This window comes from Pinus tabuliformis, chromosome 1_2 (assembly GCF_031772625.1).
Source record: "Pinus tabuliformis cultivar Carrire ecotype Pingquan chromosome 1_2, CPIR1, whole genome shotgun sequence".
NCBI lineage: Eukaryota > Viridiplantae > Streptophyta > Pinopsida > Pinales > Pinaceae > Pinus > Pinus tabuliformis.
This window is the reverse complement of record NC_142298.1, coordinates 274,119,381-274,147,067: the sequence shown is the minus strand read 5'-3', so window position 1 is coordinate 274,147,067 and position 27,687 is coordinate 274,119,381.

Here is a 27,687-nt window from a genome sequence, read left to right as displayed (position 1 = left end):
CCCTTCCTCCTCTGGGATGGTGGTTCCGTCTTTTGTGCAACCATCCTTGAGGATAAGCTCCCTCTCCCTCATTTCATGGAGACTCCTTCTCCTATAAAATCACTCACCATTGCTATGATCTGCTAGTTCTTTTGGTTGGACAATGCTGCTAGTGCTTTTGAGTTTAGTAGATAGCTTTGGTGTGAGTGTGACAAGTGTGGGATTGCCAATAGTTGTTAAGAGGTTGTGGAGTACGTTAGCTTTGTATTAAATCTTATGAGTGAGAGAGAGATATTGTCCATTTGGGAGACCCATTTGAGAGTGAATGCTTGAAGAAACATATTGGTTGGACCCTCCGAGAAGGCTTGCGACGTCAAGACTTGGTTGTAAGCTTTGCTTTTGATTCATTTTAACACAATCAATGATGATTTCCTATATCTTGTGTACATTTACTTGATAGCTTATGATTTCTTGACTTTATAAGTAAATAGATCATTGTTGTTCTCGGTTACATGCCCTGTCGTTTTCTTTTGGTGTTTCAGGTTGATTGCTCATTGAGGAGAAGGAAACGGAAGCTGGAGCAGCGCAACGGAACGTCATCAACCACCGGTTTGAGGTAGGCCTCCAACGATGACTATTTAAGGGAATCAATTGTTGTTTTGTCTTTGCTGTGACTAGACCCACTCTAGGGCTAGAGGGGTTGCCTCTATCTGTAGAGGGAACACTTTCCTACTTCATAATGATCTTTGATGATATGTGTTATCCTATATATGTTATCTTCTTCCAATTTTCGTTTATTTTTTATGGGTGTGGGCTATTAAATATTCACTAAGGTTTTGTTGATGTTTCAAATCTCTAAATTCTCCTTCCACAAGGTTTTTCATCAAGATCTTTCAGGGTGACTTAGTTTTATAGCCCTCCCTTTATTTATCGAAGATAATAGAAGGTTGTTAGGATTGAAATATTAAGGGACACTAGTTTGTCTCCCTTGATTTCTTTGAATCCACATACATCTCTTTTCTTTTGAGTATTATTATTCCTAGACTCCATTAGTCATAGATTAATAAGGAACTAGTCTTATCTCTTGTGTCAATCCTTAATTTTTTTTTCCTTTTAATTTATTTGTTCTAGGGTAAATTTAGGGTTTAGTTACAACAAAATCACTTATTTTCGACATTTATTGGCTTAGACATTGATGCCCTATAGTTAGGAATTGTTTAGAATACATTGAATAAGTGAAATTTACATTTGTTATGCATTTTCTATACATTAATTAGGGATGATCTCTAGAGTTTAAGTGTTGTTGCATGCCTTTTTAACCATAGAAAATTGTTGTAATTTATTCTCTTTTTTATTCATAGTTTAACCCTTATTTTACAATTTATTATCATAATTTATGGGGTTATTTTTTCTATTGTTCTAAGCTATTGTATTGCTGCAAATTTTGATTTATAAAGATAATTGATGACATGCAAGTGTAATTTCTTGATTGTGTGTGTTTGGGAACCTATTTGAGCCTCTACTACTTGACCTTGTTTGGATAAATAGGGTATTCCACACAGGACGAACACTTTCAATAATAAATCACACAACAAAATCAAAGATCACAATGCTAATATTTTTACTTGGTTGACACCCTTTAAGAGGGAAATAGTCCACATCCCCATCCAACGTGGCCACTTGAGGAAATTTTGTTTATGCAAAAGAAAATATTTTACATAATATAGTTCTCATAATAGATCCTCATCCATGACCCTCCATGCCCTTTAAATAGAGATCATGGACCAATCGGGTGCTAAGTCATAGATCAATAACCATTAGTATCGAGGAGAATATGATTAGATAGATCACTTTATGTCTAAAACATAACATGAATATTAAATTACAATGTAACTAAAGCATACTAAAGAAACACACTAAGAAACGAAACCTAATAGACACATGAGACCAAGTTGAACTTAACTAACTCCTCAATGTTTAAATATCCTAACATCCCCCCTTAAGAACAACTTGGGATAAGATTGAAGGATTTACAAAGGTGACACAATAGGAGAAGGAAGGAGTCATTAGAGCTTATCCCCCCTTAGTGATAGCTTCCTGAACTCCTAATGTAGATCAAAGTTTATAAAACTTTACTTCTGTAAGAAAACTTGTGAAAATGTCTCCAACTTGATCATCTGTAGGGAAAAAGTTTACTTCAATAATTTGATCACGAATGAGTTTTATGATGAAGTGCATTTGTAGTTAAATGTTTTTGTTGCACTGACGCTGAATTGGATCTTTGCTGAACTTGATGGCACTATGATTGTTTCACCCGAGTGTAGTTAGATGTTGTTGCTAGAATCCAAACTTTGGAAGGATCTGTCGAAGCCACCAAATTTTTTGACTTGCATTAATCACTACTTGGTACTTTGCTTCTACTAAAGAAATATAAAAAACATGTTGCTTTTTACAAGCCCAAGTGACAGGTTTAGAAGCAAGAGTGAAAACATAACTTGCTGTAGACTTTTTCTGATTAGGGTCGTTAGGCTAATTTAAATCTGTGAAACCAACCAAAAAAGGAGTCCCCCCTGAATTGTAATATATCCTAAACTGAATTGTTGAATATATTGAGGTATCCTTTTTGATATTTTCCAATGAATACCATGTGGTGTTTACATATTCCAAGGAATAAGACTAAAAACAAATGAAATATCAGGATGGGTATGAGCTAAATCTAAGGGGCTACCAACTAATTGATGATACAAAGTGGCAACAACTTCAGGTATAGTGTAGGAAACAATAAGTTTGACTCCAAATTGAAAGGGAGAAGGGGATGATTTACAATATTTCATGTGAAAACAATGAAGGTCACATGCATACTTAGATTGGGAAAGATAAATTCCTTCCTAGGTTTGCAATACTAGGAGGCAAAGGAAATAATGCAAATATTCATAGTATTTCACTTCAAAATTCTTCTTAAGGCTTGACTTCACATGGGTTCATGGTGTAGAAAGTGGGGACATAATGATATAGAGAAATCAATGTCAAGAAGAAAGCTATCGATTTTTGCATACGAAGTTCAAGGAGCTTGTTTAAGACCATCGAGATATTTCTTAAGGCAATAAACAAGGATGGAGTCACTTTGAACATAACCTTGACGTTATTCCATGTAGATTTATTCTTGTAGATCCCCATGCAAGAAGGCAGATTTAACATCCATTTGATGGACCTCACATCCATGTGAGGCACAAGGGCTATAACAAGGAAGGTGGAATTCATTTTGGTGACAGGGGCAAAGGTTTCATTGAAGTCAATTGATTCAACTTGAGAGAATCCTATAGCAACTCCTTATGTCTTTCAGCACTTCCATTTGGTGCATCCTTAGTTATACATACCCATTTACATATGAGAAGTTTTCTTCCTTTTGGAAGAGGTACGAGTTTCCAATTTTCCATCAAGGAATGATATTCTTCATTCAATGTTATTTCCCAATTTGGATGACTTGAACTTTCTGCAAATGTTCCACATCATGAGTCTCTAAAACTTGAGCCAAGAGAGAGAAGGATCGTTGGAATTGTGAATGAGTATGACATTGGTCTGTAGGATCACCAACAAGGTCACCAATAGCTTCACGTGTTGAACAAACTCATTTGGGAGGTTTTTGCGCTGGTGCAGGTTCATGCTTAGTGGACTCATATGGAGGAATGTGAGAAGGCAGAGGTGGATTTTTATCCCCAATGTCATCATTTGAAGAAGAAACTGGAATATAAATAGGTGGTGGAACATATGACCCGTATGCTGAAGAGGGAACCATCGCCAAATTAGGCTTGCATGCCAAGATATTTTCATCAAATTTAACATCTTTTCTAATGATTATTTCATGGGAGTGAGGTTGAAGAAATCTATAACGTTTTATATCTTTAGAGTATCCAACAAAAATACACTTTTCACTTTTAATCTGTAAGGCTTTCCTCTTTTTATCAAGATGGTAAGCCCACACTACACTACCAAAGGTACGTAAGTGGCTTACATCTGGCTTAGTTTTAGTCCATTCTTCTTTGAATTTCATGTTTCATAAAGCCTTTGTGGGAGTGTAATTTACTATGTAATTTTCGTTGTTGATGGTTTCTGCTCAATAATGAAGACATAATCCCTTAGATTGAATCATATAATTAACCATTTCTTTTAATGTATGATTTTTTCTTTCACCAATGCTATTTTTTTATGGTGTATATGGAACAATATGTTGCATTTGAATGTTTTGTGTAGTGCAGTAAGTCGTAAATTTATTGTTGGCATATTCACCACCATTATTTACTACTTCTACTCAAAAAAGAAAAGAAAAGTTCCCATACTTTGTTAAGAGTTTGATTATCCATGAAAAACAATTGACATTCTTAAAATTCTTGCAACATATAAATATATCATGTTGATTATTCAATGCCACATGTCACTTACTCATTTAGGTGAGTGTAACTTCAAGAGGTGAGAAGAGAAAATGTTATGAACGATAACCTAGATAATGAAGTGAGCAATGTCAAGATGGACGCAAGGACAAGATCTCATGAATAAAGTCCTAAGCAATGAAGTGAACTAAAAAGAGAAGGACGTGAGAGGATAAGACCTCATGGCCACATACTTTTTTAAGGCATTTTCTTCATCCAAAATTTAGTTAAAAAACTTGTGATTACATATTTGAGTGATTTAAATTATATAATTAAAATGTCTTAAATTTTTTTTGAAGATGCTAAATAGATTTACGTATAAAAACTGTAATTTAAATAATTTAAAATTATGATTTATCAAAAATTATTACAATACAATTTGATAAAATGAAAACATAAAACATTTAAACATTTCTTTTATTAACTCTCTAAAAGTAATTGAATACCATCTCATTCTTTCATTTATTCTTACCATGTGCTTCAGTACTTCTTATAAATTCGATGGCTTCAAACTTTGTTTTAATATTTTTTTTTCCAAAGAAAAAATCGAACTTTTATAACAAAATAAAAAGTTATATAGTATATGCCGAAGCATTCAGTTTGCTATATGATTTGAAAATCATAGAGCTCTACAAGAAGTGACTACCCATCCTGTCCAAAACCATGAGTAAAAAGATAAACCATTGATCAGAAAAAGTAGACCTCCTCATATCAAGGAAAACTTTGTTTTAATATATTTATAACCATTTAAAAATTAATATAAAAACTTAAATTTTAAAAAATAAAATTGAAATATTAAATAATAAAAGGTAAATGAATTGAAATAATTAACCATAAAAATATTTTTCTCCCGTAATTAAATATTTCAATAAAATTCACCATGATTTATTTTTTCAATTACTTGTATAAAAATGAAGTTCCCATAAACTACGGATATTTTGGAATTTTCAAATGTTCATGGATAAGATTTAGTTTATTAGCATTTTCAAATATTCATGAATAAGATTTTAACTTAAGATGAAATTGTATTTTTTTATTATTAAATTTTAATTAAATTAAAATTAAAATCGATATTAGAAATCGAGTTGTTTTTAGTGTGTTTTTTCCAAGTTTTTTAGGTGGGTTTTTTCTGGTTTAATTTCTTTAAAATCACGTAGGAATTTATTGAAATCACAAGTTTGATGGGTAATCCATGCACAATCTAAGTGCTTTAAGGGTTTTTGAGAGTGTTGAATCCATATATATAGTAAAAAAAATCACGGTTTTTTGTTTTTTTGTTTTTTGTTTTTGTTTTTGTTTTTTTTTTTCTTTCTTTAAAATCAGGTAGGAACGGTTTAATTTCTTTAAAATCAGGTAGGAATTTATTGAAATCACAAGTTTGATGGGTAACCCGTGCACAATCTAAGTGCTTTAGGGGTTTTTGAGGGTGTTGAATTCATATATAGAGTAAAAAACTAGTTTAAAAAACACAAATCAAGATTTCAAGTCAAAATTTTCCGCCAGACACCAGAAAGTCCAAAAAATCACACTAAAAACAACTCCATTAAAAATAGACATTTGTGACACTCCAAAATTAAATCTCACATTACTGCTTTCTTCTTAGTTTTCATTGATAGAGTTCTCTTTATTCACATGGCATAGTCTTTTCCCATTTTTAATCCTCTTGTATTCACTTAATATAATTAAATAAATATATTTAATATTTATTTATTTATTAGTTAAAAAAATTCAATTTGATTTTTTAGTTAATATTAAAGAATTATAATATTAAATTATTTTTTATAAAATTAATTAATAAATTTAACTTATTATAAATAATAAATTTTTCATGTCAAAGAATCTAGTTATTTTTTTATAAAATAAATTAATAAATTTAACTTATTATAACTAATAAAATTTTCATGTCAAAGAATGTTAGTGTGGGTGGTTTGGTTGTACAATTTTAAATTATTTTTTATAAAATAAATTAATAAATTTAATTTATTATAAATAATAAAATTTTGATGTTAAAGAATTTTAGTTTGGGTGGTTTGGTTGTACAATTTGTTTATCTAATTACATGAATTACCTAATTTTGATTTGATTCTTTGTTTTTATAAGTAATTGATTTACAACATTTTATGTTGTGTCTGCTCAGAACATTTTGGGTCAGAATATTAATTATAAATACTATTTAGAGGGCTATTTTGCATGGACACAAGATTATGTGTTATTTTATATTACTAACATAGACAGAAGATTGTGTGTTATTTTATATTAATAACATAGATCCATCTTCACTCCTAATTATTAGAGCACTTAAAGGGATCAAATCTCTCAAGATGCAAACCTCTTTTTGAGTGTAAAACTCTAGGAAAGGTTTGCACTTCAAAATATTTGATTCCTCTTAGCTCTTGGTAGATTTGGAGTTAAGATAAATTCATGGTGGTTTTGAACAACACACTAATAAAATATTTTAACTATAAGATTTTTTACTTTTCACTAGTTTTGTATAATATATATAATTTTTTTGTTATTAATTCTTTTTAAAATGTTACATGTTAATTCCATATTAAACATTGAAGGAATTATAAATCTCCAACTTATTTTAAATTAGAAAAAACTATATATATATATATATATATATATATATATATATATATATATATATAATTTTTTAAATATTATGTATGAACTTCATCTAAATATAAGTTGAAATAATTAATAATAGAAATATTTTTTCTCTCATATATTAAAAGAATTAAATATTTCAATGGAGTTCATCATTGTCTAAATTTTATAAGATAACATCAAATAATTTCTGTTTTAATTACTTATATAAAAATGAAATTCCAATTAAAAAATTCATGAACTATTTTACAGGCCAACACATTTATAAAGACTTAAACCCTTGCTACTTAGGCACAAATCATGAACCATGTCTATAAAGACTTAAACACCCTTGCTACTTAGGCACAAATTGTGAACCACATCACTTGAGCTAAGTTCCTTTGACAATTATAATTTGTAATTAAACTAGCCTAGGTCCATCTTAACTCCAGATCTACCAAGTGCCGAGAGAGATAAAATCTCTTTTTACTCTAAAAAGGTTTACACCTCAAGAGATTTGATCCCTCTGGGCGCTTCGTCAATCCTTAGTTAAAATAGATCTAAACTGGTTTAATTATTAATAATTGATCATTATAAATATTAATTTTATTTTATTTTATTTTTATATAATTTAACCTAGTCAAAATATTTTAATTAATAATTATAATTATATATTTTATTTATATTTTAATTGTATTTTATTTTTATTTGAATAATGTTACATTATCTCTTTTATAATAATAATAAAAATGAGTAGACACTGTAAACATAAATCTCACATTATTGGTTTCTTCTTGCTTCACATTGATAAAGGTATCTTTATGCACATGGTATAGAGTCCTTTGCCGTCTTAATCATCTTGTATGAACTTAATATAATTAAAAAATATATTGAGTAATTTTTTACATAATATTTATATAAAATGTCTAATAAATTAATTTGTTTAATTTAATTTAAATAATAAAAATTTCATGTCAAAAGATTTTAGCTGTGTGTTTGGCTAACCATTTATATTACCAACATATATCCATCTTAATTCTGGATAAATTTGTACCTCAAAAGATTTGATTCCCCTTTGCTCTGGATAGATTTGGAGTGAAGATGGATCAATTGTGCTTTTGAAAATACTAGTAAAATATTTTAAGTATAAGAAATTTTTAATTTTCACTTGTTTTGTATAATATATAAAATTATTTTTGTTATCAATATTTTTTATATGTTACAACCCTCTATATAGAAATATTTTTGTTATTAATTCTTTTTAAAATGTTATATGCCAACCCCATATTAAATATAGAAGGAATTACAAATCTCTATCATATCTTAAATTAGAAAGAATTTATTAATGGAATAAGATCGATCTCTCTCTCTCTCTCTCTATATATATATATATATATATCTTTTATTCAACATGCCTATTGAATATTTGATTTATAACCCAATTTTTTTTAATTAATATATTTTTCTTTTAAATGTTACATATCAAATAAACATAGAATGAATTACACATCACATAGTATAAATAATATTATTTTTACATGCAACCCTGATGGGGGTGGGAGAGCAAGAGGTATGACACTTGGCTTAAGGCGGGCGAAATCAATTGATATGACACAGACTCGCTGATCCGGTGCTTAAAACATATGCTCAAAAATGAAATTTTTCGAATCGAAGTGAAACCTGAACGACTCGTAGATATCGCCTTCCTGATTCTAGCGCAACTCGTTTCATAGAAAACTGACATTGTATGCTCCCAGAAACATGTTTTGTTTATTTTCCCAAACATGCAAATTTGGCAAAAAGAAGGTACATGTTGTCTAGTCAGCAGTTTGTACAGCTATCTAGGCCTGCTGACTAGGCATGGTTGACTGGGTTTGAATGACCAATCTAGTCGTGCCACGTGTCCGAATTCTATAAGTGTTGATTTGGCGTTTTGTTATTTGTTGGATGGTGGCCAACGACATGTTGCCATGTGGCCTAACCGGAGGCGGCACATGGCAGCAATGGGGCCACCAAATTTTTGGGTCAAGTCCGAACTGGACTCTGTAGGGATCGAAACCATGACCAATACTCAAACAACGCAGGGCTCTTACTGACCGGGCTACCATGGGGCTTGTCAAAGCCCTTGGCACAAACCTATTATATGTTGTATGTGGCGGAGTTAAGGCCTCGACCTCGGGGCATATAGAATGTAATGCGACTATGGTAGAGCGGAGTGGGGTCCTCGCCAACAGGGGCAGGCCATTGGCCTTAGCCCCCGAGCATGTGGCCCCCACGTGACCCGGTTTTTTGGATTTAAGGCTTTAGTGGGAAAATTAGTGTGCCCACTAAATGCGCCAACAATCCACCAAAATAGTGCTTGGTTAACATACTTTGGGGCGAAAGTGTAGGACTAGTGCTGGATTTTGGGGAATTTGTAGAGAGAATAATAGCCAAGCTAAGGGAACTCATAACTTGTTGAGTTTTTGACCAAATTGGGGGAAGGAAGAGGCTAAACAAGCATTTTTAGGTCTTTTGAAGCCATTGGAACAGGTTTCAGAGCCATTTGAACACTGTAAAGTATGTATTCAAACTTTTGAGCATAATTGAAGAGGGCCATGCCATTGGAAGCTGGACCAAGGAGATGTAGCCCAGGAGGGGTGAACTCCTTCATCATGTGCTATTGTGTTACTGTTTATGATGATGTTTATGTATGATATATGTTGTTGTTCAATGTTTTAATTATGTTAATTTGCTCATGAAATTTACATAAAAACACATTAAAACTCATGGTTAACTTGTAATTTACCTCATAATCCTCAAGCACTTGTTTATATTATGAATTGGAATTTAGCACAACAAACACTAACTTTCCCATTCATATCAAGTTTGGTATTAGAGCCATTGGTATACTTGTGCGAGTAGGATTTAATTATTTGTAAGTGTTTAAATGCTTACAAGGTTGAAGCTTAAGAGAGGGGAAGACAAGCTTGTGGGTGCAAGTTCTCAAATTGGAGCAAGGTGAAGGAAGGCACAATTGCCACAATATCCACCACAAGTTTCACCTCCTGTTGCACTTGAGGCTTCAGTAAGCATGGCTCATGAAGAAGGAACTAATAACATGACAGAGGATGAGAAGGCTTTTAGGAAGGATTTCTTTGACATGACAGAAATGGTGAAAGTCCTCTATGAAGAGAGGAATACAAGGTTGCAAGGTGAAAGCTCTAGGCCTCCAAGAGGAGAGGGTTCTCCAGGAGGAGGAGGTAATGGGAATGGTGATAAACCACCATATTCTCCACCATCATCCTCACCACCATATTCACCTTCATCTTCATCCTCTTCCACTACTACAACCCTTACTCAAACTCATGCACATACCTCAAAGGGACATGGTAAAACTCCCTTATTGAAACTAGATGTAAAATTCAAATTGCCAATGTATAATGGTGAAGTGAATGAAGAAAATCTTGACAATTGGGTTTGTCAACTTGAGGTCTATTGTAGGATTCAAAACCTTTAAGATGATGACACAAAGATTCAACTAGTTTTCTTGAGACTGGAGGGTGAAACATTAATATGGTGGGAAGCCAAGACACAATATGAGATGAAAAAACATGGTAAGATTTCAATCTCTTGGTCTGATTTTATTGCTGCAATTAAAAGACAATTTTACCCTCTAGCAGATATGCAAAAATCCATAATGGACTAGCAGATTTTAGAAAGTTAAAGGGTTAAAGTGTGCAAAGTTACACCCAAGAGTTTAGAAGATAGTCTTTGATATTAGGTGTATATTTGCTGTCAAAAGGCACTTTATTGAAGTATATTGGGGGTTTACACAACAATTTGAGGCATACTATCCTTATGTTTAATCCTACTAGTTTTGATGAAGTTTGTGTGCAGGCCACACATCTTGAATCAAGAGGGAAAAGCATTCCACAAGAGGGCAACAAGAAGCCTTTCAAAAGTGGAGACAAAGGAAAGAGTTTTAAAGGGAAAGGAAAGAAAAATGCAGCCATTAAGAAGGAAGGAGAGAAACTGACATGCGAGCATTGTTTTAAGGAGGGTCATGATGAAGCTCATTGTTGGGAGCTTCATCATGAGATGAAACCAAATAAATTCAACAACAAGGGAAAGCAAAAGATAGTTGCACCATTCAACAAGATTTGGGATCCGATTTGGCTGATGAAACTAAAATCACAGCCATGGGGATAAAAGGTAAGGACTCCATTGCTAGCACTAGTACTTAAAATTTACACAATGAAACTCCAAATGAAAAGAAAAGGATAGAACTTTTCCACATAAGGGTAATCTCAAAACATAGAAAAATTGTTACCCTATTTGATAGTGGCTCTCAAGCCAATCTCATCTCTGAAAACATTGTCAAAAGTTTAAACTTGGAAACCATTCCACTTCATAAGCCATATCCATTAGGATGGGTGTGTGACAATGCACAATTGCAAGTAACTAGAAAGTGTAGAATGAAATACGCCATTATTGCAAATTTCATAGATGAAGTGGAACTTGATGTTGTGCCATTAGAAATATGTGGTATAGTTTTGGGAAGCTCATATCTCTGTGATAGAAAAGCTATCTTCCATAGACATGAAAACAAATACCATTTGTTCAAAGATGGAGTAGAGTACATTGTAAGAGCCCATAGCAAGGAACTAAATCTTTCGCTTGTAAATCCGGGGCATATGAAGAGACTAGTAAACTCTAGCAAGAATTTTGTGCTTCTAATGATCAAACCCAAGAATGATGTTGATAATGAATCTTTTCAACGCTATGACTCAAGATTGTAATCTGATTTGGTTGAGGTTGTTAACCAATATGATGAGATGTTTCAGGAGCCGAAAGGATTTCCTCCCAAGAGAGGAATCCAACATGAAATACAGTTGCAACAAGATTGTCCTCTTCCTAACATTGGCATGTATAGGATGTTAGTGATGGAAAGTGCAGAAATTAAAAAGAAAATTCAAGAGTTGTTGGACAAAGGGATCATCAGGCCAAGTTCTTCGCCATGTGGGTCACCTATTGTTTTGGTGCCAAAGAAGGATGGAACATGGCGCATGTGTGTGGACTTCCGTGCATTGAACAAGATTACGGTAAAGAACCGTTACCCACTACCTAGAATAGATGATTTACTTGATCAATTGAAAGATGAAAATTATTTTACTAAGTTGGACTTAAGGAGTGGCTACCATCAAATTAGAATTGCTGAAGGAGACATTTGGAAGACAACATTCAAGAGAAAACAAGTTTGATTTTAATGGCTAGTTATGCCTTTTGGTTTATGTAATGCTCCTGCTACCTTCATGTGTGTGATGAATGATGTGTTGATGCCATTTCTTGATGAGTTTGTTATAGTCTACTTAGATGACTTATTAATTTTTAGTAAATCTCGTGATGAAAATGTCATGCATGTGAGAAAAGTGCTTGATGTATTAAAGAAAGAACAATTGTATTTAAATATGTCAAAGTGTGAGTTTAGAAAAACTTCTATAGTTTACTTGGGTCATATTGTTGGAGGAGGTGAGTTGAAAATAAATCCCTCCAAGCTTGATGTCATTTTGAATTGGCCAAGGCCCAAGATAGTTACTGAGGTAAGATGTTTTTTGGAGCAGCCCAATATTGAAGAAAATTTGTTGCTAACTTGTCTTCTATAGCAGCTCCTTTGCATGCATTGACTAGTGTGAAAAAGGTTTTTCAATGAGGAGGCAAACAACAAAAGGTCTTTGATGCATTGAAGGAAAAGATCAGTTCAGCCCCAGTGATTGCACTTCTAGACTTGATACAATCATTTGAGATCCAGACTAATGCTAGTGTCTATGCCATGGGTGCAGTCTTGATACAACATGGTAAGTCTATCTGTTTTCATTTAGAAACTTTCAGTGGTGCAGTGATTAATTATCCTACATATGACAAGGAATTGTATGCATTGGTGCAAAGTGTGAAAATGTGGAAACACTACTTGATGGGCAAGGAAACAATCATTCACACTGATCATCAACCATTGCAATACTTGCAATCTCAATCATAGTTGCAGCAATCAAGGCACTTTCGATGGATGGGTTTTATTCAACAATTCCACTTGGTAATAAGGTATAAGAAAGATATCTATAACAAGGTTGTTGATATGCTTTCTAGGCATTTTATTAGTGCAACTACTTTATTCAAGCATAATTCTGATTTGCATGAAAGTTATATTGAGTAGTATGCATTAGACAATGACTTTCAAGATGTTTATGCAAACTAGAGTCAAGGTAACCAAGTAGAGGAATTGGATTAACATTTGCATGATAACTTGTTGTATCATCTTGGTAAGTTTTGTATTCCACAAGGAGAAAGAGTCAACATCAGAAGAGAGGCACATACTTCTCTTCTTGCTGGTCATTTTAGTGTAAGTAAGATGGTGGCACATCTACAGATGTATTGTTATTGGTCTTGTATGATTGAAAGTGTGTCACGTTTTATTAAAGGATGTTCATTGTGTGTAGTCAGTAAGCATAGAAATAGGAAGTTAGGATTGTTCACACCAATTCCGGTACGTTCACGACCATGGGAGAGTGTTTCTATGGATTTTGTTGGAGGTATTACTATGTAAAAAAAGAATCATGATTATCTTTATGTAGTTGTGGATAGGATAAGCACAATGTGTATTTTGATACCACATAAAAATAAAATTACAACTGAACAAATTGCTCAGTTATTCTTTCAGAATGTATGGGTTCATTTTGGATTGCCCACATCCATTGTTAGTGATTGAGATTCTTGCTTTGTTGGGAACTTTTGGCCAATCTTGTGGGGACTCATGGACACCAAATTGAAAAAGAGTACAACATTTCATCCGCAAAAAGATGGTCAAACAGAGGTGGTGAACATGACCGTGATACATCTTCTTCATGGGTATTGCAGCAAGCATCCTATGTTGTGGGATGAACATTTGCACTACATTCAACATGCTTACAACCGGGCCAAGCACTCTTCAACTCAAACATCACCATTTGAAGCATGTTTGGAATACTTTCCTAAGTCTCCTTTGGATTTCATTTTTGGAAAGGATGTTGCTATTGATGGTCAGAGTGACATAGATAAAGCAAGAAGGTTCATTGAAAAAATCCAATTGGTATACCAAACAATTCAAGAACAGTTGGAAAAGAGCCAAGGCAAGTACAAGTCAAGGCACGACAAGCATCGTGTAGATCACAAGTTCGATGTCGGTGATGAAGTTTGGCTTCACATTAGCAAAGAGAGGCTCCAAGGAGAAGGTAAAAATATGAAACCAATACGATATGGTCCATTTATAATTCTGTTAAAGATTGGTGACAATGCCTTCAGGTTGGATTTGCGTTCATATATGAAAATTTATGCTGTAGTTAATGTAGAAAATTTAAGGTTGTATGAGCCTTCTTTGATTGAAGATCAAGGAGAGAATGTTCAAATTCCTTCCATTGAATATTTCTCTCCTGAATACCTTGATGAACTACAACAAGACACCATTCTTGACAGAAGAACAAGGTCTTCAAAATGAGGGAGTGTGGACTACCTTCGAGTGGGGCTCAAAGGAACAAATCCTTCCAAGTCCAAATGGATCGAGATTCGAAAGGTGAGGGAACATTACCCTCATCTTTTGAACAATTTGAAAGTGATATTTTGGGGTCCAAACGCTTCTAGTGGGGAGGATTGATTCGGTGCTCAAAAATGAAAGTTGTCGGATCGAAGCGAAACCTGAACAACCACGTATATCTCATCTTCCTGATTTCGACGCAACTTGTTTCATGGAAAACATACATCGTATGCTCCCAAAACATGTTCTGTTCATTTTCCCAAACATGCAAATTTGGGAAAAAGAAGGTATAGGTTTCCGAGTTAGTATTTCGTACAGATGGCTGGGCCTGCTGAATGGGCATCGTTGACTAGGTTCGAATGAACAATCCGGTCGCGCCACGTGTCCAAATTATACAAGTGTTGATTTTGCATCTTGTTATTGGTTGGATGGTGGTCAACCACATGCTGCGACGTGGCCCAACTGGAGGTTGCCACATGGTAGCATGGGGGCCACCAAAATTTTGGGTCAAGTCCAAACTGGACTCCACAAGGATCGAAACAGTGACCAACTCTCAAACAGTGTAGGGCTCTTACCAATCGGGTTACCATGGCGCTTGTTAAAGCCCTTGGCACTAACCTATTATATGTTGGATGTGGCGGAGTTAAGGTCCTAGCCCCAGGGTGTATGGAATGTAATGTGACCGTGGCGGAGCAGAGTGGGGGCTCGACTGATGGGGGGGGGGGGTGCGTTGGCCTTAGTCCCCCCGGCGCGTGGCCCCCACGTGACTCGGTTTTTCAGATTTAAGGTCTTAGTGGCCAAATTAGCGCGCCCACTAAATGCATTGGCAATCCGCCAAAATGGCACTCGGTTAGCGCAATTTGGGGTGAAATTGTAGGATTGGTGCCGGATTTTGGGAATTTGTAGAGCGAATATCAGCCAAGCTAGGGGAACTCATAACTTGTTGAGTTTTTGTCCAAATTGGGGGCAGGAAGAGGCTAGATAGGCATTTTTGGTTCTTTTGAAGCCATTGGAACATGTTTCAGAGCGATTTGAGCACTGCAAATGTATGTATTCATAATTTTGAGCATAATTGAAGAGGGCCAGGCCATTGGAAGCTGGACCAAGGAGACGTAGCCCATGAGGGGTGAGCTCCTTCATTATGTGTTGTTGTGTTACTATTTATGGTGATGTTTATGTTTTATATATGCTGTTGTTCAGTGTTTTACTCATGTTAATTTGCTCATGAAATTTACATAAAAACACATAAAAACTCATGGTTAACTTGTAATTTACCTCATAATCCTCAAGTAGTTGTTTATATTCTGAATTGGAATTTAGCACAACAAACACTAACTTTCCCATTCAGATCACTCGCAGACAAAGAGGAGGCCACACCAAGTGGCATCGTAAGATCCAAAGCATCGAGAAGGAGAAGGGTCCCTTTATATCTCGTCAATTTAGAGTTTTTCGTTGAATTTGGTTTTTTGGCATGGGCAGTTGGGGGAGAAGTTTCACAAAGGTTGAGTGTGAAAAAGCTCTTCACTTATGCATGCTAGTTGTTCTGGGAGGATTTTCTTCAAGGGAAGTTGGTTGTTGGTGTTGCATTTGCAGTGTGAGGATCACTAGGATTCCTGTCAGGGTGGAGTGGGATCCTGGGGAGCTGAGTTGGAAATGCACTTAGTGGGAGGCTGCAATGTCAAGTGTCACTTATGCAGTGGGAGGTCAAGTGACAAAGTTCAGCCTTGGGCATAACTTTCGTGTCTTTGGAGAAAATTTGGTAAGTGGGAAATTTCCCTCTTGTCGAAATTGCCCTTGCTTTTGTATTTTTCATCAATGTTCGACCACTTCGGCTTGTTTCCATTCTTGGAAGGGTTCTGCTTTGAGGCTTAGCTTCACTTTGGGGACATGTGGAGGCTGAATTGGGAGGCCCTCCTTTTTTGTAGTTATGTTTTTGGGTGACTATGTGACTGGTAGGTCACAACCATCCTGTAGCCCAAGATGTTGCTCATGCACCAACTCCTCCCACGTAAATGCTACTTGTTGGTTTTTTTTTGGATGTGCTCGTGTTTTGGGTGATATGGATTTTTTGCCGTTGGATTTCAGCTAAAAAATGGAAATATCTTCTATGTTTCTGCACTTCTCCCTTGACTAACAAATCCGGTCGGAGTGAAGCCGAGAGAGAAGAGGACCTTTGGACTATAAGATCTATGTTTTTGATGAATTAATGAAAGCATTTGACTGACAAATATATATATATATATATATATATATATATATATATATATATATATATATATATATATATATATATATATATATATATATATATATGTATATATATATGTATATATATGTATATATATATATGTATATATATATATATGTATATATATATATGTATATATATATATGTATATATATATATATATATATATATATATATATGTATATATATATATGTATATATATATATATATATATATATATATATATATATATATATATACATATATATATATATATATATATATATATATATATATATATATATATATATATATATGTATATATATATATATATATATATACATATATATATATATATATATGTATATATATATATATATATAAATATATATATATATGTATATATATACATACATATAAATATATATATATGTATATATATATATTTGGCATTATGATACAACTGTTTTCCTTGATGGCAACTCACATCATAATAGGTCAATTCAGAGGTATCAGGGCATTGGTATAGAAGAACAAAAAGTTGGAACAAAGGTCTACTGATCAGAATCAAGAAGTTGAAGGAAAAGGATGGTGTAAGGTAGTTTAAGTTTTATACGCAGGTTCACCTTGATAAAGCAGCATATACATGCGGGTTAACAGAACAACAAGAGCGTATACATATGCACACACTTTCACAAGAGGGAAGGCACGTATGGGATGAAAAAATAAGGAAATTAAGGTGAAAGAATACCAAGGGGAAATACCATGGTATTAGCCCACAATATTGAGCGGAGTAATGGTTATTTGATCCCATCCAAGAATACCACAGGTTCTAAGTGTTTTTTTGGTCCGAGGTATTGAGAAAGGCTAAATATAAGGAGGAGAAGATCAAAGGGCTAAGTGCAGAAGTAATGAATATCTTATGAAGTGTTAGATGAAAAACAATTATGCATGTTATGGGTTTCTGATGCTTTTCTTGAAATGGACTAAGTATGCACCTGAGTTTTTGATGATGGATGAGATCTAATGATGGATCAATATCATAATGACTTATCATTATGAGATCTGATAATGGATAGGCTAGATTTGAGTGCTAACAAATGTTATGTGCTTTAAATGCTATGATAGGGTATATCTGAAGACTGGAATAACAACGAAGTTATAGGTTTTTATCTGCAGATCTGTATGCTGGTTCGCCTTGGTTAACGCGCATATACATGCTGGTTCGAAGCTTCCAAGTAGCGTATACAAAAGAAAAAACTGTTATTTAGAAAATGACTGATCTATCTGATCAGTGCTGTTGGGTTACTGCTATCTGTCAATGATGTCTTCTTAGATCTGAAAGTAGAAATGAATGCAAAAGGAGTTTGAGTCTGATTGATTGATTAATTAAGTGAGAAGGGTGATCTTTCCTGTTGATTATCTAGATATCTGTTATTTGACAATAGATGTTCAAAATATTACTGGTTGATACATATTTGATTTAGAAGTTTTATGTTTCAGTAGTTTTGGAGGTATACGTAGGTTTTGTTAAAGAAGTAGCGTATACACACAAGTTGGGTTCATTAAAGTAGTGTATTCATTTTGATCTATGATTCTTGAGGTTGCAGCTGGTTCTGAATGATGATGCAGGTTTCTGGGTTCAGAACAGTGTTTTGGTGAGATTAATCTGATTGTTCAGATTGACTAATTGCTGGTTGATGCAGTTATTATTATAGAGTTTGAGCTTCAAAGTTTCTGATGGGTCAAGTATGAAAATTTGATGAAACGAGGCCTTCATATTGCGTTGTTGTGTACCAGGAGCATCCAGTCTGAAAATTTATGAAACTTGGTCCCCAGAGGAAGAGAGAAGGTCGTAGCCTTCTGTAGGCCAGTGCCTACATACTAGTAAACATATCAGATAAGAGCTAGGGGGTTGTAGCTTCCTTCCGGTAGAAGCTGGAGAACAAGAGAAGACAGAGATGACAACAAGTGGTATTTCTCCTGCATTGGGTTTCCACCTTAAATCTTGGTGTTCATGTGTGTTGCTTATGTGTGATGGTTTATTATGTTATTGCTACACATATTTACTGTATAATAAAGTGTTGGCATTATGATACTGGTGTTGTCCTTGATGGCAACTCACATAGATGACAGTTCACAATGCAACAAGTTAACAACAAAGGATTACAGATCAGACTCCAGAGATTGAAGAAAGAGAGGTATACGCTAGTTCACTTTGTCCAAGTAGCGTGTACACACACATACGCAGAACAAAAAGAGTGTATACGTATACACTCACTCTCATAAGAGGAAAAGTGCGCGCAGGTTGGAAAATCAAGGAAATTCAAGAAGAGACAATACCAGGGGTCAATACCATGGTATTAGCCCACAATATTTAGTGGAGCAATGACCATTTGATTCCGCCCAAGAATACCATGGGTCCTAAGTGGTTTTGGTCTGAGGTATTGAGAAAGGCCTAAACCTATATAAGGAGGAGAAGATCATTAGGCAAGGGTGTGTAAGTGAATGGGTTTCTGAGGGATACTTCGATCTGAAGTATATGTTATGTTGTAGGGGCTATGATTATGAGATGATTTGAAATATTTTGTGCACCTTGGATACAATGTTAGATCAGGATCATAAGAACTGAAATGACATCATTGAATGATCTGATGTTGAATGGGCTAGATCTAATTGCTTAAGCATGGTTTATTCTGTAAATGTTATGATCTAGGTATGATTGAAGTCTGGAATGGCTGTGATGTTTTAAGTTAGTATTTGCAGATCTGTACACTGGTTCGATTTGGTAAAAGCATGTGTACACGCTGGTTAGACACATCGAAGTAGCGTATACATTATGAAATATGATGTTTGAAGTTGCAGTTGGTTTTGGTTGTTGATGCAGAGTTCTGGGTTTTTATTTGTGTTTTGGTGACAGTGTTCTGAATGTTCAAATTGATTTATTGTGCTTTTCTTTAGTGATGATGGGTTTTTAGTGATTGATTGATTTAGTTGTGGTTGATTCAGAGATTGATGATTGAATTTTAGTGATTGGTTGATGTAGATGTATTTGATGGTTGTATTGCAGTGGTGATTGATTTTGAGCTTCATTGTTACTTATGGGTCTAGTATGAAAATTTAATGAAACGTGGCCTTCATATTGTAGAGTTGTGTTCCAGGAGTATCTAGTCTGAAAGTTCATGAAACATGGTCCATGGAGGATGTTGAGGGTTGGAACCTTCAGTGAGGAAGTTGAAGCTTCCTGCTAGTAGTGGCTGGTGATTTGATCAGGGGGTTGGAGCTCCCTTCCAATAGCAGCTGGAGAACGAGTGAAGGTTGTAGCCTTCTGTAGGTCGGTGCCTACATACTGGTAAACATATCATTCAGTAGAACATCCAGGGGGTTGGAGCTCCCTTCAAGTAGCACCTTTAAAATGAGTCAAGGTTGGAGCCTTCTATAGGACAATGCGTATGTACTAGTAAATGGATTGGCTAGTACAGGAGCCAAGGGTTTGGAGCTCCCTTCCAGTAGCAATTGGAAAACAAGTGAAGGTTGGAGCCTTCTGTAGGTCGGTGCCTACGTACTAGTAAACAGATCGGCTAGTACAAGAGCTAGGGGGCTGGAGCTCCCTTCTAGTAGCAGCTGGAAAACGAGAGAAGGTTGTATCCTTCTGTAGTTGGGTGCCTGCGTACTGGTATCAGTCTACCCTAGTACAAGATTGTAAACAGGTTGTTCTTACATTAAAATAAGATAACAGTAGTTGGTTTTTTTCCCGCATTAGGTTTCCACCTTAAATCTTGGTGTTCATGTGTGTTGCTTGTGTGTGCTGGTTTATTATGTTATTACTACACATGGTTACTATTTATATGGTTAATGAAGTACTGATGCACTGATTAAAGATCAACATATGATGAATTAACTGAATCATAAGTTTGTTGGATAATGCTGGTTGCTTTAAAGACAGTTGCGTGTACATGCGAGTTACCTTCATTGAAGTAGCATATATAAATCTGAGTGTGAAATGAAAAATTTATTGATTTGACTAATACTGATTCACCCCCCCCCTCTCAGTATTATTTCCAATAATTCGTATCAGAGCAGGTCCTTTGGCAGAAGCTTGATTGCTTGAAGGAGATCCGTAGAAACAATGGGAAATAAGCTAAAGAAGAAAGCGGCTCATAAAAAGAAGGCATCTCAAATAAACAGTGACAACAGGAGAGGAAATTGGCCATTTGGTGGAAGAAAGTATTCAGATCCAGAATCACCTCGGATTGAAGATGAATAAGCAAAAGAAATACCGGGTACAAATTTTTGGTATTTTAGTGATACTTTTATGTGTTCAAGCAATGTTGAAGATATTGAAAGTGATCGTGAAAGAAACATAGAGGCAGAAGTTAAAAGACTCGCAGATAAAATTAGAGACCAACAAGATCTATTTAACAAAAGGGAGTGTGTCAGGAGAGAAGGATTTACTAGATTAAAAGCTCAGTTGGAGTAAGGAAACAAAGTAAAGAAGCAGTACCAGGAAAAGGAAGATCAATGTCATAAGTTGCATGACGAAGTGACATCATTAAGAAATGAAGTAAATGAAAAGAGTACAACAATTAAGAGACTTAAAGATAGATCCAGTTACTATGAAAGTCTTGAAGCTAAGATCATCTCTCTAAAGGAAGGTCATGACAAGTAGAATGAAGAACTACCTCAAGTAGATGAAGAACAAGAAACTGAGATTCTCAAATTAAGGCAACAAGTGGAAGAAGGAAGAAAGGTTGAAGAAACCATGAAGAAGAAATATCTGGAAAAGGAAGAGCAATATCAAGTTGAGGTAAATATCTTAAAAGGTAAATTAGAAGAAAATGATAAACTGTTGCAATTTCAAGACAATACTAAGATTAATATTCTTAGTAGTCAAAGGTCTCCTACCCTCAAAACTGGTCTTGGTTTTCATGAAATTGTTGAAGGTGAATCTAGCTCAGAAGATGAGGCAAGGAACTCTAATGCAAATTCTAAAAAGATCAACAAGGAGATAAGAGGTCAACCCCACCAACAACCAAGGAAAGAAAGTCTTCAAAGAAAATCAATTACTCCTAACTACAGAGGTGATAGTCAGTTATTTCCTTTGATGAATAATGTTGAATGTTTTGTATGTCATAATTTTGGACATGTTGCAGCCATATGCAGAAGTAGAATGGTTCAAGATAATAACCGTCACACAGAAATATCATCAGCTTCCAGGTACTTTAAGGGATATTGTTTTTCTTGCAATATGTTTGGTCACAAATCCATTGAATTCTGTAGAAGGAATATGAAACATGTAAGATGTTATGCATGTAACAAGTTTGGACATATAGAAAAGGAATGCAGGAGAATATTTTGAGCACCATACCAAAAGGAGAAAACGTCATCACACTCCAAGGTATGGAAGAAGAAGGAAGTACATCCAGGAAGATGTGGCATAGCACAATATAGATACATAACAGACTCAAGGGGAGTTGAAAGTGTGAAACTTCAGTGTTCCAATTCTTATACGCAATTATTATGAATATAAGTCACATATATATATGAGTTAGAAGCTGCATAGTCGCATATATGGTGTTTTTGAGGAAAAAGTAGTGGGAAATACTCATAAAAGTGATCTAATATGGTTCAGTCAATTATCAATTATCTATTATATTCTGATTGATGATGGTTACAGTCTGTTGATGATATGTGGAAGTATTTTTGGCCCTCATAAGCTGTTAATAAGTTGATGAATAACTGGTTGATGATGATGCCTTGATGATTCTTACTGATATTTGCAATGATAAGATCTGACAGTGAATAGTTGGCACAGGTTCAGGGGGAGCATATGCTTCTAATAATGCATTGTTGGCATTATGTTAGAAGATCTTGGTACATGAAGATGCTTATATTGCTTGATCCACATAGTTATTTTGATTCAGGTGACTCTCTTGATGATGGACATATACATGCTATTGATCTAGATGCTGTTGACAAATGCTGATGGTGAAGATCATATATGGTGCATGATAGTTGCTAATGACTATCCTTGTCTTGTTTAGATTGTTGGTCCTTGATTATAAATGTCATGTATATCATTTGATGTAAAGGTCATGAAAATACCGAATTCATAACCCCACTATGCATGGGAAGGACGATGTAATAATTGCTATTTCAGTCATATATAAACATTTGGTATATCCCCACTTGGTTGGGTGGATGAGTCAAATTTGGTGTATCCCCACTTGGTTGGGTGATTGACGTATGCATGTGTCATTGGTCTTAGGGAAGTCATACTCACTTAGTTGAGTTATAGATTACTGTTATTCTTTTGAAAAATATCTTTGCAGACTCTGCATGTGCTCAGGGGGAGCATGGACGGTTTAGTGCATCTCAGCGTGTACAAAGGGGGAGCTTAATTAGAGAATTCATCATGTACTTAGTGGGAGCATGGACAACATAATGTATATCAAAGGGGGAGAATATCTTCGTTTGCCCTTTGCCCTTGATGTCAAAGGGGGAAAGTGTCTTGGTGTTGTTGTTGCCATCAAGTCCAAAGGGGGAGATTGTTGGCATTATGATACAGGTGTTGTCCTTGATGGAAACTCACATAGATTATAGTTCACAATGCAACAGGTTAACACCAAAGGATTACAGATCAGACTCTAGAGATTGAAGAAAGAGAGGTATGCGCTGGTTCACTTTGTCCAAGTAGCGTGTACACACATGTACACAGAACAAAAAGAGCGTATACGTATACACTCACTCTCGCAAGAGGAAAAGTGTGTGTAGGTTTGAAAATCAAGGAAATTCAAGAAGAGACAATACCAAGAGTCAATACCATGGTATTAGCCCACAATATTGAGTGGAGTAATGACTATTTGATCCTGCCCAAGAATACCACGGGTCCTAAGTGGTTTTGGTCCGAGGTATTGAGAAAGGCCTAAAACTATATAAGGAGGAGAAGATCATTAGGCAAGGGTGTGTAAGTGAATGGGTTTATGAGGGATACTTCGATCTGAAGTATACGTTATGTTGTAGGGGTTATGATTATGAGATGATCTAAAATATTTTGTGCACCTTGGATACAATGTTAGATCAGGATCATAAGAACTGAAATGACTTATCATTGAATGATCTGATGTTGATTGGGCTAGATTTGATTGCTTAAGCATGGTTTATTCTGTAAATGTTATGAGCTGGGTATGACTGAAGTCTGGAATGGATGTGATGTTTTAAGTTAGTATTTGCATATCTGTACGCTAGTTCGCTTTGGTAAAAGCACGTATACATGCTGGTTCGGCACATCAAAGTAGCGTATACATTATGAAATATGATAGTTGAAGTTGCAGTTGGTTCTGGTTGTTGATGCAGAGTTCTGGGTTCTGCTTTTGTTCTGGTGACAATGTTTTGAATGGTCAAATTGATTTATTGTGATTTGCTTCAGTGATGATGGGTTTTCATTGATTGATTGATTCAGTTGTGGTTGATTCAAAGATTGATGATTGAGTTTCAGTGATTGGTTGATGCAGATGTATTTGATGGTTGTATTGCAATGGTGATTGATTTTGAGCTTCATTGTTACTTATGGGTCTAGTATGAAAATTTGATGAAACGTGGCCTTCATATTGTAGTGTTGTGTACCAGGAGTATCTAGTCTGAAAGTTCATGAAACGTGGTCCATGGAGGATGCTGAGGGTTGGAACCTTCAGTGAGGAAGTCGAAGCTTCCTGCCATTAGTGGCTGGTGATTTGATCAGGGGGTTGGAGCTCCCTTCGAGTAGCAGCTAGAGAACAAGTGAAGGTTGTAGCCTTTCGTAGGCTGGTGCCTACGTACTGGTAAACATATCGGCTAGTACAAGAGCCAGGGGGTTGGAGCTCCCTTCCAGTAGCAGTTTTAAAATGAGTGAAGGTTGGAGCCTTTTTTAGGGTGACGCCTACGTACTAGTAAATGCATCGACTAGTACAAGAGCCAGGGGGTTGGAGCTCCCTTCCAATAGCAACTGGAAAACAAGTGAAGGTTGGAGCCTTTTGTAGATCAGTGCCTACGTACTAGTAAACAGATCGGCTAGTACAAGAGCTAGGGGTTTGGAGCTCCCTTCTAGTGGCAGCTGGAAAACGTGAGAAGTTTGTAGCCTTCTGCAGGTGGGTGCCTGCGTACTGGTATGAGTCTGTACTAGTACAAGATTGTAAACAGGTTGTTCTCATATTAAAAGAAGACAACAACAGGTGGTTTTTTTTCCCTGCATTGGGTTTCCACCTTAAATCTTGGTGTTCATGTGTGTTTCTTATGTGTGATGGTTTATTATGTTATTACTGCACATGGTTACTCTTTATATGGTTAATGAAGTACTGATGCACTAATTAAAGATCAACATATGATGAATTAACTGAATCATAAGTTTGCTAGATATACGCTGGTTGCTTTAAAGACAGTTGCGTGTACATGCGAGTTACCTTCATTGAAGTAGTGTATATAAATATGAGTATGAAATGAAAAATTTGTTGATTTGACTAATACCGATTCACCCCCGCTCTCAGTATTATTTCCAACACAAAGTACCGATGCACTGGCTAAAGATCAACACATGATGAATTAACTAAGTCATAAGTTTTCTGTTATACGTTGGTTTCTTTAATCACAGTTGTGTGCACACACAAGTTCACTTCACTGAAGTAGCATATATAAATATGATTGGGGAATGAAAAATTATTGAACTGTAAATACTGATTCACCCCCCCCTCTCAGTATTATTTCCAACAATTGGTATCAGAGCATGTCCTTCAGAAGAATCTTGATCGCTTGTAGGGAGATCTCTCAATATGAACAATCACAAAGGCATGGGATCTATCAGACCACCAATATTCAATGAGAACAACTTGGTATATTGGAAAATAAGAACCAGAGACTATCTTAAGTCGCTTGGAGCCAATGTTTGGGAAATTGTGGAAGGAGGATACCAATTCCCAGCAGAAATACCTACAGATACAACATGTAGGAAGTTATAAGAAACCAATGACAAAGCAGTCAATACTTTATTGGGAAGTCTGTTAGAATTAGAATTCGTCAAAGTCATGCAGCTCAAGACAACCAAAGAGATATGGGACAAAATCATTTAGAGCTACGAAGGAGACTCCCAAGTAAAACGTGCTAAGCTCCAAACTCTCAGAATTCAGTATGAAACTCTTAAGATGCATAGTGATGAAAGTATTGCTAGTTACTTTTTACATGTAGATGAGATTGTTAATTGTATGAAGAATCTGGGTGAAGAGATAAAGGAGGATACTTTAGTAGAGAAAATTTTGAGATCTTTGTCTTTTAAATTTGAGTCAAAAGTATCTACCATAGAAGAAAAGCAGGATCTTCAACCTATTACTATTGTTCAACTTCATGGAATTCTAACTGCCTTTGAAATGAGGAAAGGAGGTCCATCATATATGAGAGAAGCCGCTTTCAAAGCTTCAACAAAGGGAAAAGAAAAGGAAGAGCACAATGAATCAGGATATATTTCAGAAGAAGAAGATGAGGTAAACTTTGTCAAGAAGCTTCAATGGAGAAGATTCAGAGGTAAGCTACCATTCAAATGCTTTTCTTGTGGTAGAGTTTCCCATTATGCTGCAAAATGTCCTTGTAAAGATAATCATGAAAAAGGAAAGGAATTTGCAAAAGGAAATAGAAAACAGGTTGTTAATAGAAGAAGTTATTATACTCATGAAGAAGTGATGGATTATCTAATAGTGATGAAGATGAAATTGAGTAAGATTATAAAGTACTCATGGCTTATGACAATGATTATTTTATGGATGCCTTAGAAGAGGAAGACTTTCTTGAAGAAATCACTAAACTCAAAATCTGTTTGGAAGAAAAGAATATGATCATAGATACATTGACATATCAACTTACTGAAAGAGAAAAGCACAATGAAAAACTAGAATGTGAAGTTGTGGGTCTAAGAAAAGAGCTTGAGAAGACAAAATCTCTTAATCTTAGATTTTCTAAAGGATCAGAAACTTTAAATGAAATCATCAAGGTTAAACATTCTCCTCTTATAAAGACCTGTCTCGGATATACTCAAGAATCATCCCAATCACAAAGGCCGTCAGCCTCCACCAAAAGCTATCTTGATGCAGAAAAGACTAGTGAATAGTATGTCAGTCATCAACAAAAGCATAAAAGTCTCATCAGGAAATCATGCTCAATTTACTCCAAGGATGAACATCAATAGAAGCATCAACCAAAAGGTAAATAATACCAAAAGATTCTATGATCATAGAAACTTCTTTAATGGAGAATTATTTTTATGCCATAACTTTGGGCATAAGGCTGCTCAATGTGTTGCTTACAAAACTATCATGACTAGAGAAGCACGAAATCAAGGGAGCATAACAAGAGTCAAGAAAAGTTCTTATAATAAGTTTTTTCCTCTTGAAGATGAAATTTAATGTTCGTTTTGTAATAATTTTGGTCATGAAGAATCTGAATGCAAGAGAAAATTTCGGCCAACACTTCAAAAGGAGAAAACGTCATCAAATTCCAAGGTATGGAGAAAGAAGGAAATTCAATAAGAAAGATGTGGCATAGCTCTGTTTGTAGAAGGACAATAAAATCAATGGTACATTGACAACGAATGCTCTAAAAACATGACAGGTGATAAAGAGAAACTTCATTCATATAATGCTTTAGAAAAGGAAAAGAATGTCTCCTTTGGAAATGACACACCAATTGCCATTAAAGGTAAAGGTTCTATTTATTTGAAAGAAAAGGTTAAAGTTGGAAATGTCATATATGTTGATGGTTTAAAACATAACTTGTTGAGTGTCAGTCAAATGTGTGATCAAAGAAATGAAGTTGTGTTTCGATTAAACGGATGTGTGGTTCATGAGCTTGATACAAGAAATACCGTAATCAAAGGTACAAGAACTCCAAGCACTCTAT